This window comes from Lytechinus pictus, chromosome 13 (genome assembly GCF_037042905.1).
Source record: "Lytechinus pictus isolate F3 Inbred chromosome 13, Lp3.0, whole genome shotgun sequence".
Lineage (NCBI taxonomy): Eukaryota > Metazoa > Echinodermata > Echinoidea > Temnopleuroida > Toxopneustidae > Lytechinus > Lytechinus pictus.
This window is the reverse complement of record NC_087257.1, coordinates 20,705,249-20,720,953: the sequence shown is the minus strand read 5'-3', so window position 1 is coordinate 20,720,953 and position 15,705 is coordinate 20,705,249. Positions and strand designations below refer to the sequence as shown.

Below are 15,705 nucleotides of genomic sequence, written 5' to 3'. Positions count from 1 at the left end.
TCGGGCTAAATTCCGCCCGCCACTTCCGGGGACCAACCAACGTAGTATTTCGATGAAGAGCACTCCGTCGATTCACCGGTTGTCCCTACGATACACGCGCGCCTATGGGGATTGTGAACTGTAGGACAAATCGTATAAAATTACACTTTTTGATATTTATACGAAGACGAAGTTATATAGAAAATGAAGAATATTACAATCAGACCATATCCCTAGAAAATTGCTTCAGGAAATGTCATTATGAAGAGGAAATGGACAAAAATTTGTGAAGAAAAATCACGAAAAAGGAAATCGCATTATGAATATTCATATCATGGGCGGTCCCACATTTGCATGTTATAGCGAGTTTTCCATTATTTAATAAATAATGGCATTATTTAATAAACAATGGCATTATATAATAAATAATGGCATTATATAATAAATAATGGCATTATTTAATGAATAATGGTTATTTGTATATAAATAATGATTATTTGTATATAATGGCAAACTGTAAAAATTGTTTATAAATAATGATTATTTATAAATAATGGGATATTGAAACAAAACTATTATTTATAAATAATGAAGTAGATATTTCATTATTTAACAAATAATCTTTATTTATAAATAATGGAAAACTCGAACATTAAATAATGATTATTTATAAATAATGAGAATAATGGTGCACTCGAAAAAATTATTTATAAATAATGAAGTAGACGTTTTCATTATTTAACAAATAATCATTATTTATAAATAATGGAAAACTCAACAAATTATTTATAAATAATGAAAAACAAATAATCATTATTTGTAAATAATGAAAAACAAATAATCATTATTTATAAATAATGAAAAACAAATAATCATTATTTATAAATAATGAAAAACAAATAATCATTATTTACAAATAATGAAAAACAAATAATCATTATTTATAAATAATGAAAAACAAATAATCATTATTTACAAATAATGAAAAACAAATAATCATTATTTGTAAATAATGAAAAACAAATAATCATTATTTATAAATAATGAAAAACAAATAATCATTATTTATAAATAATGAAAAACAAATAATCATTATTTGTAAATAATGAAAAACAAATAATCATTATTTATAAATAATGAAAAACAAATAATCATTATTTATAAATAATGAAAAATAAATAATCATTATTTATAAATAATGGAATGTCGAACTATTATTATTTACAAATAATGAAGTATAACTTGGAATTATATATAAATAATTAGAAATGATATTTTATATAATAGTAGTTATTTACAAATAAAATGTAAATTATATATAAATAATAGTTATTATTTAATAAATAATGATTATATAACAAATAATTGTGCTATATAATATTGGTACATTCGGCGCCTCATAATGCAATGAATGCAGACTCGTCATTCCTCACATTCTAAGCATTTATGTTATTCATTTGATGTTGGCCTTGTACGCTTTAGGCACCCCAACGGTTCCAAATTTATCACCATTCTAATCTAAACGTAAACTATTTAATTTGGCTGGCAGCTTGAGATAGCGCTGAGCGTCAAATTATTTATTTTCTCGAGTGGATGTCATAGTGCAGGGTTTATACCATTAACACATATACACTGGCATAATAAGCCAAAACAATATGGGGGGGGGGCAAACTTTATTGTATGGCGCAAAATCTCGACAAAGTTACGAGTGAGCGGGGCAAGAGCAAATTTTGCTATAGACGTTGACAATATAAATTAGAAAATCACATCACCAAATTTTCTTTCCCTTTCTTTCTTTTCCCGCAATTTTCAATTTTGTTGTGTATTTTATTTATTTATTTATTTATTTGTTTCTTTATTTATCTATTTATTCATTTATTTATTTATTTATTTATGTATTTATTTATGTATTTACTTACTTATTACTATTTTTGGGGGGAATGGCCCCTAGCCCCAACCACAATATGTATGCTAGTGTCTCCATGGTTTTAACTGGCAATTATACAGTGCTTACCTTGTTTATTATTTCCGATGTTTAGATTTCTTTTTCCTTCCCTCAAGAGCTTTTGACTTCACCATCTGTAGTTTGTATTTAATTTGCTTATTAGCTCTAAAAAGTTTGTCTTTGTAATTCTTGTAAGACAAAAAATGTTTTTTTCAGACGGGTTAAATTTGAATACTCGAAGAGTAATCTGCAAAATGTTTCAAAATCATGATTTATATTCATTCAGACACTAAAAGTTCATTCGCCAACGTTTCAAAGTTCAAAGTCCGCCCCCTCACATACACACACATGCAAACATACAAATATTTTTCCACTACCGACGTACATCGATGAGCTGGGTATTGCAATTGATTCTGACATGAATTTTGCATGACCCAGATTGCGATAACGAAATCAAATAAATCATTATTCAGGTAGGATTTACTTCACAAACATTATTTAGGCAGAGTTATGTTGTTGTAAAATCATGCTCTTCGTTATTTTAAAGGAACTTGTCCGTTAAACGAATGACAAACATCGATCTCCCAATCGAAATAATAATGGTCATGTTTTCAAGGTTCGAGATCGTCTGACCAAATGAGTAATTTCGCTTTCTCTCTTCCGAAGTTCAGCAAAGGTTTCTCTTTTTTTACAATTTGAGTTAGATAGATAGATATATATATAGATAGATTGATAAATGGTATTCATATACACTCTCTTTCCCCTCAGATGGGCAATGGTTGACCTTGTCACCTTATGGGGGCCGAACATGTCTGTCAAAAACTTTATTGACTACAAATAGAGCAATGAACGAGGGGCAAAGTGTCCATTTCACTTTGATCAGACGAAAGGCGTTCCTCCGTCGAGCACCATAATAGATTACTTCTGACAGTTCTTGAAATCGACCTCCGATTCCCTGTAGTGTATTACTCGGAGGTCGGCGGACGATGTGTTTTCGGCCACCTATTTATTTTCTTCGATTAAGCCAGGATTACACCAAAACCGAATTCTCCCGAATAAATTCGGACCGATGCTGCCCGAATATGCTCTGATTCGAATGGATTCGGTGGTTTCGGAACCTATTCGTCTCTGATTCGGGGAGCTCCCCGAATACAGACGAATGGCTCCCGAATATGTCCCGATTCAGCGCAGAATCGCTAAGAATTGACCCGAATCAATTTTGGCCATCCAGAATGAAGCCGAATGCCACCGGAATATTGCCAATAATAGAGACAAAGGCGGCCAGAATCGAGCCGAATGTCGCCCGATTGCTCCGATTACAGCCGAACGACGACTCGAATGTTGACTCGAATCGGAACGAATATGGCCGAATGCGCCGTGCTCGGACCGATACGCCCAAAATGTTACGAATATGTCCGAATCTGCCCATAATACTCCGAACGCCTCCCCTTATCCAACCAAATGTGGCCCGAATAAAATTTGTTGTGGCCACATTTTGGAGTATTTTGGAGGGTTTTCGGCTGGTTTTGAACATTTCAAAACGAGCCGAATTCCGCCGCGAATGTTCTCGAATCCCTCTCAAATTTTCTCGCATTCGCGGAGGGAGAACAGAATACTCCCGAAACCACCCGAATACATTTATTCGGATTGATTCGCAGCTGATTCGGTTCCGGTGTTACCCTAGCTTTAGAGTCTATAAAGTTAAAGCGAATGCTATACATTAAGGCCCGAATTCACAAAGGTCGACTAAAGTTATACCGGGGTTAAATTTAGTCGGGGGTTAACTAATACCGGGGTATAAAGTTAGTCCACCGCGCTATTCACAAACGGTGGACTAACTAATCCATGGACTAACTTTAGCACCCGGTGCTAAATTTAACCCACGGCTGAGTTATACCCCGGTGATAACTTTAGTCCATGGATTAAATCATGGACTGAAGCTAGCATACTATTATAACACTGCACTGAGCATGCTCAGTGTAATAAAGCAGTACTGAGCATGCTCAGTGCCGTATTTGAGAGTTTCGTCTGCTAGGGCCATATGAAATGTCGCCATTGCATCACATGAGTTAGGAAGCAGAACTCAACCCCAAAATCATGTATCAGCAGCATGAACTTGAATTTCTTAGCAATGAGGTGTTGACAACGAACATTGTCATTAGGCCTACTTATTTGTTAATATTTACCAACTTAGGTTCGGACTAACGTTAGCGCTGCCTGCGTGCGAGCTAGCTCGACTGCGCCTGCAGCATCGTACCGTATCGAGAAGTTCAAACTCCGTCAATGTACGGTATACCGTGCGGTAGGTGCACTGCAACGTGAAGAAGTTTTAACCTTTTTTAGACAGCTGCAGCAGCCGGCTTTTTCGAGGGGGTTTTACACATTTTTTTTTCAATTTCTTATTTCTCAACTGGTTAGTGGAGGCAACGGAGTCCAGCGGAACAATGACAGAGACCAAAGTTTTTTTTTTTTTTGCCTTTTTGGTCTAATATGAAGTCCAGATCGATCGCCATCGTATTACAGTGCAGTTAGACGTGGATCTAGGCCTATAATAGCGTGCCGTAACTTAACTGCGTTTTAGGCCTGAGGAAGTTACTTAGATCTACGGAAAAATAAATATAACGTTACACGCCAATTACATCTAGATCAAGTGCACATTTGTTTGAATTAAATCATAACCAATCTGATTGTATAATCCTACCTACCTTATCGAAGTCCGGTGGAACTTTGCCCGGAGCTAGCTTTGATAGAAAATGGAAATATGGAATTGAATCTTTGTTTGGGTTATGTACTTGGTAAATGGTGGGGCCAGCGTCGCGTGGGGTGAAGCGACATGACCTTGATCTGATCTCGCGTCCACAAGCGTGCCTCTTTTCCTTTCCCTCAGAATTGACTTTAGCTTTCCCATTCGAAGTAATATTTTCAATTCATTTATTTATTCTTGTCTTTTTATATGGTGTATCTCGATAAATTGATTTTAAAAAAAAAATTAAGCGAGCAAAATTTCTTTTAAATTGACATTAAAATCCTAGTTTGTGTTAGATTTTCACATAATATCAAAAAATATTCTATTTCACCCTCATTTCTTTTATCTTTTTCTTGGTCGTGATTTTTTTTTTTTTTTTGGGGGGGGCAAGAGCCCCAAGCCCCCCCCCCCTCCCTATTCTATACGTCAGTTCTACCAACATCTCTAAAAGGAGCTGAGATACTCATTAGTAGCTCCTCCACACTCACTGGTCACTCTTGCAATCGCATTATTCCCAACCTTAACCTATATACTCCAGTTTGCTTTGGAGGGGGGGGGGGGGGTCAAGCTATTCACCATGCTTGCAGTATTTTTTTCCTTAAAGGAAACACAATTTCCTTATCAGAAAAATAAAGACTTATCAATCCTGGATAAGTGTAAAGGGTATTCCACCCAATCACAATAATATATTTGAAATTGGGGAAATATCAGTGGGCTAAATATGGCATATCAGGTAAAATAAAAACTTGCGAGCAAGGAAAAATATTCAAAATTGTAATATCAAAATAATCAAATATCCAATTTTGTGATAGATTTGACATAATATTCAGAAAATAATGTGTTTCACCTTTCTTTCTTTTCTTGGTAATATTTTTTTTTTTTTTTTTTTTTTTTTTGGGGGGGGGACTTTTTTCCATGGTCAGTGGTCCATGGTCCGCCCTCTATACTTTCAAACTGAAGGGACTAAATTTCCTAAAATAAAATAACTTTTAAACAAAGATTTATGCTATAAATATAACACCACAGGCAATTCTCTCAGTGACACATGTAGCTACCTTTACTCCTTTCATTTCTCATTTGCTTCAATCACATGTACATTATTGTGCATCTTAACGTGCCAAATACTTTTCTCTCAATTAAGTTCTATTATAAATAATTTTGCATTATGCCTTACAACAAGTTTCTTGAAGTATATCCTCCTGCACAAGCAAGCAATCACTTGACTTTCTTCATACACAACCTTAACCAACATACCATTACCACCACCCCTGTCTTACACATAACCTTAATCTCTCCTTAGCACAATTTTTATCTGAAAGTAAATAAAATAAGACTTTCTTATATAAATTTATTTTTTGCCTCCTGCAAGAACGATGAACCATGCAGCATATGGACAGAATTGATAAAAGAATTTCATTTTTGTTTTCTCCTGACACAATTACTTGAAAACGATATAAAAGGACAAGTCCACCCCCACAAAGTTGATTTGAATAAAAAGAGAAAAACACAACGAGCGTAACACTGAAAATTTCATCAAAATCTGATGTAAAGATATTAAGTTATGACATTTTTAAAGTTTTGCTTGACTACAAACTTATATGTACATCCCAGTCGGCATGCAAACTATTTCTTTTAATTCTACGAGATGAAATATTCAAATTTTCCCTTCATTGTCAAGTGAAACCAAGATTAGTCGTCCCCCCCCCCCCGAACATGTGGACATCATTGACTGTCTCATTTGCATGTCACTGATCTGTGCATATAACTGTGTTGTGAAAAATAAGCCAAACTTGAAAATTTCATAACGTTCCTATTTTACAACCGACGCGGATTTTGATGAAATTCTCAGCATTATGCTCGGTTGATTTTTTTTTCTATTAATTCAAATCGATTTTTTTTTCTGGGGAGGACTTGACCTTTAAAATCAAAACTTATATGTACATGTGTAGTAGACAGAGCAGTTTATTTAGTGCATTACTTTTTAAGGTAGATTGAAATTCTTTACATAATGATATAAATGATATGTTTACGTTTTCAGAAACTCTGAATGAAAATAGATAAACAACGGATTAAATAAAGTTTAATGAAGATTTTAAACTCTACAGCTAAAGCATGGATATCACAAGTAATTTGTCAAATATCTTTCTGAAAGAAATTAAAAGATGATTCTATAAAATAGTAATATCAAACAAATGATAATAGCTTGCAATGTATTTATAGTGCTTACTACAGAAATGTATCTTAGGGCCTATGAAAATAGGTGAAAAAAAGGATATTCAGCAATAATGATGTCTTATAATTTAAATTTGATAAATTAAGAAGATGCAAATGCTAAGGAAAAATGAATATTTAATTAACAAAGAGGTTTTGAAATTGAAATCATGAGACTTAAAACATTGATTGTTGATTAAAACAAAATTGGTATAAAATAGACTTGAATCATAAGAAAGACCAAGTCCATCTCATGCCAAACTTAATTAAGCATGAAAAAAATGTTGCTTATAACTCTCATGTCCCTGCTTATACATTAGCCCATCATATGTGTCATTTATATCCTGGAATTCACGTCCCAAACCTTTTATCAAACAAGAAAAATGTTGTGAACTTGGGTTTTTAAAAAGCAAGATGGTCATTTGATCACTAATGATAAATTGGAATGCATGAATACATCCTATCAACCAAGCACTAGCGTACCTACGGGGGGGGGGGGCACTCTGCCCCCCCCCCCTGACGAGCCACAACCCATGCAAAGGACGTATACCTGCCCCCCTGACGAGCTTGAACACCTTTTTTTTTTGCTTGTCAATTTTTTTTCTGGTACGAAATCCTTTATTTGTGATTGAAGACCTTTTTTTTTTAACTTGTAAAATTTTTCGGCCGAACGGTTTTGCCCTCCCTGTGGAAAATCCTAGGTACGCCACTACAACCAAGCTACCATTTTTTATCACAAGTGTCCACTTTCATGCACAGATAATCCAATGGAATGCTTATACCCGTAGCACACCGTCCTTTTCTATTGACAACAGAATGCAGGCAGGAATTCATCAAAGAGGGGAGCAACGGATACCTGCAATAAGGATAAAAACAAAATGAATATTAGAAAATTTGCTCTTCGGTATTCTTTCTGCAAATATATCTTCATTGATCAAGCAATTAATACCTCCTTTACCTGAATAAGCAAAATGCATTTTTTTTCTTCTATTTTTCATTTCTCCTGCAATAGGAAAGTTAGCAGATTATCTATATTTTTTTCTTCAGTGAAATCTTTAAAATTGTCTTATTTCACATATTAAGAGTATAAAATTACAAGAAAATTTGACCAACAACAAGATTGAAACTTGATAAAAGACAGTATGTAGTAGGGGCCAATATATTTTTCTTCATTATCACATACCTCTAGTAGGTGTTGAATACAGAGAATATCACATTAAAAACTGAGTGAGTATACAAACCTATACATTTACAGAAGACCTGTTCTTCCTGCTAAGTACAGGGCTTGTTCCCCATCAGGACTCCTGATGCAGACATGGCCTGGATTGGCCCCAATCGATAGCACCTATGACTCTTGGAAACCTGTAGCAATCATCAAATTGTCGCTGGGTGGTTTGAATTTCTCGTCATCGGAATCTGCATTGACTGTTACTCCTTGCTATTGCCTCAGAAAAATCTTTGATGATTCTGCACACGGATGACTGTGATATAGTTGCTTCGTCTGCTTGCATCTTCTAAAAGGTACCTTTAATTATCGAATGATAAGTGATGTTATGTAATTGGTTTATTGATATGAAAGCCAATTGATACTTTACCATTTACGTTTGCAAACATTGTGCTTCTGTTATGACCTGATTTTTATGATGCACTGGAACTGCTTAAAGAGATTTTTCTTCGATTCATTAAAAAAAAACTCTACTGCAATAACAATCCATGCAAAATGGAGAATATCTCTGTTAAGCTGAAATGACATACCAATATTTCTTTTTGGGTGGTTATAAATCATCCTTCATGATAATTTCCCACTTGAATATGACATATTTGTATTAAAAAATGTTGCTACATTGTAAAAAATGAGAGAAAAATAAAATCCCCACCTATTTCCAACCCAAAGGGTTACATGTTTCATTCCTACAAAAACCTTTCTGTGAAATACCCCCAACACTCCCCCTCCCCTGTAAGGGATTACTAGTACTCCTGGCTGAAAGCAGAAACAAAAATCATACAATTTGGATGATTAATAATGAATATTAGGTTTTGCATTAATTATTTCTGTGAAACATGTGCATGTTTTCATGAATATGCAAGAAATAGCCTGATGATGTCACATCCACACATTTTCCACACATGAATGTACAAGGGTTCCATGATATTTGCTCTGGCGACAATTACTCAATGGAAAATCTGCATGCTAAGCAAAACATAAAACTTAATTTTCATGACTAGATACTTCCAATCCTTGATCCTTACATTATTCTGAACTCGCAATAACTATCTTAAATATATAATCAGCAGTCAACCCCATTTTTACATTCCTGGAGGAAAAAAAATAATGATTATGATTTCAGATCACTAGAGAACAAGTGGGGATATGAATATTGCATATGAGATACACAGAACTGTTTCCCCCAAGTTATGTAAAACTTTAAAACTGAATCAATTCATGATTCTCCATCCAATATTGATGGTTTTTGCTAGTCGAATCGTTCTTTATCAAAATCTCATCATTTTTGGCCTGGAAAATCACTTTCATAGAACATAATTTGACCCCCCCCCCCCCAATTACCCTCTGCTTTATAGTTCGCACATGAAAACTCACCAATGACATAAAACAAAGTCCTGTCAAAACCTGTAACATGACAGGCAATGTGTGGTTCTCTCTGTTGGTACCCCACTCTGAGAGGTTCATCCTCATAGTATTCAAATGGATTCTTCCTGTCTCTTAATCCATGCTGTGGTCTTTCTATGTGTTGCTGAATCTGCATGGAAGTTAAAAGATTGTGTTTAAGAGTCACCATGAATGGGCAATTTACTCTTTGAATTTCATTTAATTCAAAAGTGTTTAAAATGAGGAACAAACTGTGAAAGATTATACAGAAATCCTTTAAAAAAGATAGGATAAAAATTCTAATTGACATGAGTAGCTTTTCTATTTACCTACTTGTAAAAGTGAAGAAAAAAAACCTGCCAATTGCTGCTGATCATCATCATTGATCAAACCACGCACGTCATAGAGATGCTTCTATGAAAACTGATTTACTGAATCACTTTCAATTGGCTTTAATAATGAAGGCAAGGCACTAATTTTATGGAACTTTGTTTACACAAATAGAGGTTATTGCTTGCGAGTGACTTTCGAATAACATATTTTCATGAATCTTCATCAAAGTCTCATTAAACCTTTTTTTCTACCCCCCCCCCCCGGCATTCATCAAACTGACAATGCTTTCTTTCTCTCTTTTAAATAAATATTCAACAAAATGTCAGGATTAATTGGAGATCAACAAGCCTAGTGACCAGTAGACAAATATATATGTTAATAACACACAAGCAAGGTCCCCCCCCCTCTTCTTTTTTGTCAATTACTATGACAAGAATGAAAAAGTAACATACATGTCACATGATACATTTACAAATTACAATTACATGATGAATTCAAATCCCAGAAATAATATTTTATTAAAAAAGGCCATTTTAATGACATTTAATTTTTTTTAAATATGAATTGATAAGGCATACCTCACTCTCTTGCAAGACGGCACAGCAGTTCAAAATTGTGAGCCATGTTTGCTTTGTCTTGATTGAGCACAATCTGCCGAGTATGTATGGTCTGTTGCTGATATGGAAGAAAAAAAATAATGAAAAAAATATTTATTCATCAATCATACTGCAATGTCAAGGTATATCAAAGAAAAAAATAATAAAGCAGCTACAAATGTAGATTGATAAAATCCGCTGTTTCAGAGGAGTCGTTCAACAGTTTCTGATTTTTTTTTGGTGGGACGGGATGCTGCGGAGCCACATGAAATCTCAGGGGAGCATATCCCTGACAGAAATAAACCTATTTATCGGTCTACTACAAATGTAGAGGACTGAAGATCAAATGCACTTGTCTGTGGTATCATGTGAATATAACATTGGGACTCCTTGTGAAAAAAAAATACTTGAAACAAAGAGGGTGGGGTAGAGTTTATAATAACCCCCAAAAGAGAGAATTTTCAAAGTTAGACCTCAGTTAGATCTACTCAAATAATCAATTAGGCCTAGGATTTCCATTATTTTTTAATGTTTTGACGACACCGTAAATCTATAAGTGATCGCAAATGCAATGCCGAAGGTCAGTAAAACTTAGTTTTAGTATAAGTAAAATCAGCTCATTTATAGCTGTTGGAGTAAACAGCGGTGAGTGGAACCCAATCTTTATTAAATATTTTTTCAAAAAATAATTTAATCAGGGCTTAGCCTTAATTTAGAGTTGACCCTTATTAAAATATTTTTTTTACTCCAACGATGTTGTAGGACTAACTCTAACATGGCTACCAGGTAAGCTTCAAAGCTTGACCATCTATCCAAGCCAAGAAAAAGCCAGCCCAGAGTAGAATGTCTAAGTTAGACCGGCTCTGTATTGTAGTGTTTAAAAAAAACTTATTTGTATTGCTGCTCTCCTGGCATGCCTGGACTTGCCTTGGCCTTGCTTCAGTCTCAGACAAAATTAGATGCACAGTAGCTGTGTTGGCAGGGCCAGGAGGAGTGGCAGGCCAGGAGGAGTGGCAGGGGTATCGTAGACAACAAAAATTCCATGAAAATCACACGAAATCGAAAATCACTGCCTGACATAACTAGCAAATAGTATCGACCTTTCAATCACGACTACCTGGCCTGTGTAGTGTACGCTAATTGCGTCTCGCACTGCAATGCTCATAGATATGAACGCACACAAAAGTACATGGCTGGGACTGAGCAGCTTAGAGACGCGACGATAACAATGATTCAGATACCATTTCAAGTTTTCGAGTATACCTTTTGGAAAGTTAAAGCTATCAATAATAGTTACAGATGGAACTGAAGGCTCCGTCATGATTTAAGCTCCAAAAATTATGTAATTTACTTACAATCTCGGTCGAAGTCGTGAAATATGAAGCTTTAGATAAGCCGATCACACCAAATCTCGTCTCTGTCCAAAAAACTTTTTTCTTGCAGCAAACTTTTCAGCAATCACAATGCTGCTCTCTGATTGGTTAAAACGGTGGACTAACTTTAATCCACCGATTTAGTCCACCCCAAAGAGCTGACTAAATCGTGACGTCAAATGACGCGTTTTATACCCCGGTATAACTTTAGTCCACCTTTGTGAATCGCAAAAGTTAGCCCCTAGGTGCTAACTTTAGTCCATGGATTAAAATGACGTCAAATGACGCGTTTTATACCCCGGGTATAACTTTAGTCGACCTTTGTGAATTCGGGCCTATGTTTTAGGTTTAATAATGCGGTTATCTGTGGACACTAATGTTCGGGATAAATGGCAGATTTAGGCAATTAAGTCGTGTTCATAATCATGCCATAAAGAGAAGAAACAAAGTGAACTGTTTTATCATTGCATATTAATTGTTGGCCCAAGCACCCCCTCACAAAAATGTCAAAGGCTATATATTGGCCTACGCCGACACAAATATACAAGGAAATGGGTTGGGGAGCCCGAAAGAGGTCAAAGCTTGTAAACTGGTAAATATTTTCCATAACGAAAATGGAAAAAATCGAACTGTGCAATATATTTTTATCCAGAAAATTGTATGGACACATTGGAGACAATATACAGTGCGTATCAAAAAAAAGTTTACACTTTGAAAAAGCCCTAGGAATTAAAAAATATACAACATGTAGGTAATTTTTTCACATATATTCTTGGGTTTGGGCTCATCTATCCAATGAAAGTCAAAGTTATGACAGAATGTTACACTTAAGTGAGCACTGTCCATTTTTGTAAAACTTGCGGAAATCTGTTTGCGCAGAAATGCTTGTGTTTACGCTGTGTCAAGGGGAAAGTGCGAAATCAAACTTACCCTGCCAAACATTTCTCATACATTTCCCTTGCACTTTTAGTCAATTGAAATGAAACGGATACATTCAAGCATTTTTGTATTAATTTTGCCACCCAAATTGAAATTTCAACACTTTGTAAGCACAATCTTTACCCTTTTTGTGCCAGCTGGATCCGAGGTCATAACTAAATCTGATCAAAAGTTTATATCAGACATCTCCAGCATTTTTTACTAAGTTTTTATCATTTAAATTGGGTTTACATTTCATTTTTCATTTAATACTTGTTTCTCCACACTTTTTCCAAGCTTGACAATGATTAACAAAATAAAAATCAAGCCTAAGCCATTTCATGTGAATCACAGCTCAGTGTAAAGTAAATATTGTCACGATGGCCTCGTTGTGTGGGGGAGTGGGGTGGGGCGCAATGCACTCTTCGAAGTGTTTTGGGCAAGGAAACAAGTTGAAAAGGTCAAAGATATCTTCAAATAAATTTTACTAGCTAAATTCCATGTGTTCTTCATGATTAAGGTATACTTTTATTTGCATAATTATTTCAAAGTTCTGCGCAAATCATTTTTCACTAACTTTTCAAGCGGAAATATTTTTCGACAGTTGTATCGTCATTTGCTTAAATGGATCTGTACTAATGTTAAAATGGGGATAAATCATCAGGATATTACAAATGTATAATTTTATAGGATTTTTTGTAAGTGTAAACTTTTTTTTTTGATACGCACTGTAGATGATTTGTCATTGTAATACTAATTATCCCGGACAATGGCGTTACCTCAACACTAAGCAGACCTGTTTCTCAGTATTCACTAATCAGTCTTTATCTTTACTTCAAATTTGCATTTACTCTAATAAAGGTCTTTGTTCGAATGTTTTCATGACGCAATAATGCTCCCTAATGCCAACGGTAGCCTATACACTATCTGACTACAATACAGTTAGAGTTTCTTTATCCTTAATTTATTTGTATTTGTTCATTTTGTTGAACAAGGTAATTTACCTCAGTCGACTGAAAAGAAACGTAGTCTGTTCTGTAAAGCATGCGTTGCACGGTCACCTTGTACAGGAATTAATGTAGTCGGGGTTTTTTTAGGGGGGAGGGGTTGGGGACGCCGGATGGCTATTGTCATTGCCGACATAAAGATTTCGATTAAGTAAAACAATGCTTATGTTTGTATGACAATGGGCCTACTACAATACCAACATGAACTGCACCTTATGAAATTCCTCGTCCTTCCCATCACCTCTTTTTTTTGGAGGAGGAGGCGGTGGGGGGCTTGTCATTTTCGTAATGGGGCCATGAGAGTCTCGTAAATCTGAAAAATAAAACATCACCTGCTTTCATACAAGCAAGTTAAGCGACAGTAGGCTTTAAAAATGTAGTGTTATAATATCGTCTTTGTACTCTTAGCCGAATGTTCACGATCTGAGATATTGAACTTCACCTTTTGGAAACCCTTGTCCATCATCTCTTAAATCCGCAAGGGGGCAATATGTCACTACTTTGTTTCTTGTAATAACACATACGGATTACTGACAGGCAATTATGGGAGTCATCACTTGTCGCAATCTGGTCCTGACCCTCCAATTGAATGGTTCAAAACTGATCGAATCTCCGCTTATTTGTACCATTTTATATGCTCCTGGGTTAGCATTTCTGTCGAAGGATTTGATGGTATTGATCAGTTGATCAGGAAATCGTTCGTGAGCTTGTATGTTTTAGTTGACTTTTAGATCCTTTGAAGTGGTTCCTTTTTTTACAAATATTTTTGGGGAATTATTATTCATGCTTCGATATCCTTGATGTAGAATAATTTTGACCTATGACGGAGAGATTCCTTTAAATTCTGGAGGAAATTTTTTGTGTGTGGAACCATATAAATTGGTGCGATTCATGATTGTTGTGGGGGCGGGGGTCTACTCCGGTGCTACCCTTACGAATTCACGCACAATTAGGAACGAACATCCAAAGAATCGTTTGGAATTAGTTGCTTTCAAGAATTAGTGTACTGCAGTGCATTAGCAACCCCTCCAATTATTTAAAATTAGAAAGTTGCAAAATACAACAGGATCATTTAAGGATGAGATGGGTTGGCTTGCCAATGCTGATAAAACAAATAGGCCTGATGTATTACCACAAGTCATCTATTTTATTTTTAAGATTCAAGAATTTATTTAATTTTCACTACAATTAATGACATATTTTAAACGAGTGACTGTTCCAAAATGTTCCATAACAATTTATTCCCATATATTCAATATGGAAATGAAAAGATCCAGTGGAAAAAACAATGCTCGTAGCGTGTCGATTCCTCAGCTTTTAAAAAATTTATTATAATATGATTATATAGGCCTATATTAGGTAGACCAACGCATGCATACATTTCATTTCATTTCGCCAATACCGCTTTCATAATCGTCTCCTCAAAATATTTAAAAGCAATTCTAACAATACAGTTCTCCTGAGACGTGTGATATTCGAAACAATGACGGATCCTGTTAGCATTGAAAGCGAGGAAAATGAAAAGGGCATCGAAATATGATCGGGAGGAATATTTTGTCCCCCACCTGGGAGCACATCGATATGAATCAGGGACCTCCTTTCGTCGAGGCTTTCTGTTTCAATGACAATATAGAGGTCAAGTGATGATTTTATCTTGTTATTCAGGGGCTATACTTATATTCTCCCTGTGGTGATAAGCGAAATGAATTGATTTCAAGATATGTCTATTGATGAAAGAATATCAGTGTGTAGATCGAGACATTTCTTTATTGTATATTTTTTCATTGTATTATTGTCTATCATGAGCTATATTGGATTTATTTTGTAATTTTCTAAATATTCATGATGGGGTACAGTACTTAAGAATGAGAGACTGCTACCAACAATAAAAAACGTAGACAGGGTAGAAATGTCACCTAAACGTGGCAGTGCATGGAGGTCCTGTGTTTAAAGAATATCTGTAAAAAATACTAGTTGTACTTATTGTAT

At 35.1% G+C, this 15,705-nt stretch overlaps 1 long non-coding RNA gene across 1 annotated transcript; it reads right to left on the bottom strand.

Annotated features, from left to right (window-relative positions):
* Nucleotides 1-6,004: 6,004 nt before the first annotated feature.
* On the bottom strand, nucleotides 6,005-11,862 carry LOC135156411 (uncharacterized). Its single transcript, XR_010295544.1, has 5 exons — nucleotides 11,774-11,862; nucleotides 10,401-10,497; nucleotides 9,481-9,640; nucleotides 8,123-8,406; nucleotides 6,005-7,737 (listed from the first exon to the last, which is right to left on the bottom strand). It is a non-coding gene; the product is annotated as an uncharacterized LOC135156411 (long non-coding RNA).
* Between the last annotated feature and the right edge of the window lie 3,843 nt (nucleotides 11,863-15,705).